Genomic DNA, 362 nt, shown 5'->3' with positions numbered 1-362 from the left:
CTGGGGGGTTTATCTCTTCCAGTGGCATCCGAATACCAATGGCACTGGGCTCACTGGCCAGATGTGGATTCAAGCCCAGGGTCTACACCGTGGTGGGCAGATGAGATGGAACACAAAATTTAGTTCTCCCCCTGGGAGGTGGCTGGAGGAAGGGAGCAGATGGACCTGCCATAAGTCTTGGAGGGACATAGCCAAGTCAGGTATCTTTAATGACCTTGGCAGTGAGGAGGGAGGGCAAAGGGAGGTGGTGGGGCTGAGATTCGGTCCCACAGTCCTTTGTCCATCAGGCATGAGAATCAGGATTCCAGTAGGAAACAGAAACCCACTTAGATGGGCCACTGGGAAAGACGAGGGTGAAGAGA

This window comes from Myotis lucifugus, unplaced genomic scaffold, assembly GCF_000147115.1.
Source record: "Myotis lucifugus unplaced genomic scaffold, Myoluc2.0 scaffold_35, whole genome shotgun sequence".
NCBI lineage: Eukaryota > Metazoa > Chordata > Mammalia > Chiroptera > Vespertilionidae > Myotis > Myotis lucifugus.
The sequence above is the reverse complement of the archived record's forward strand: the minus strand, read 5'-3'. Positions refer to the sequence as shown.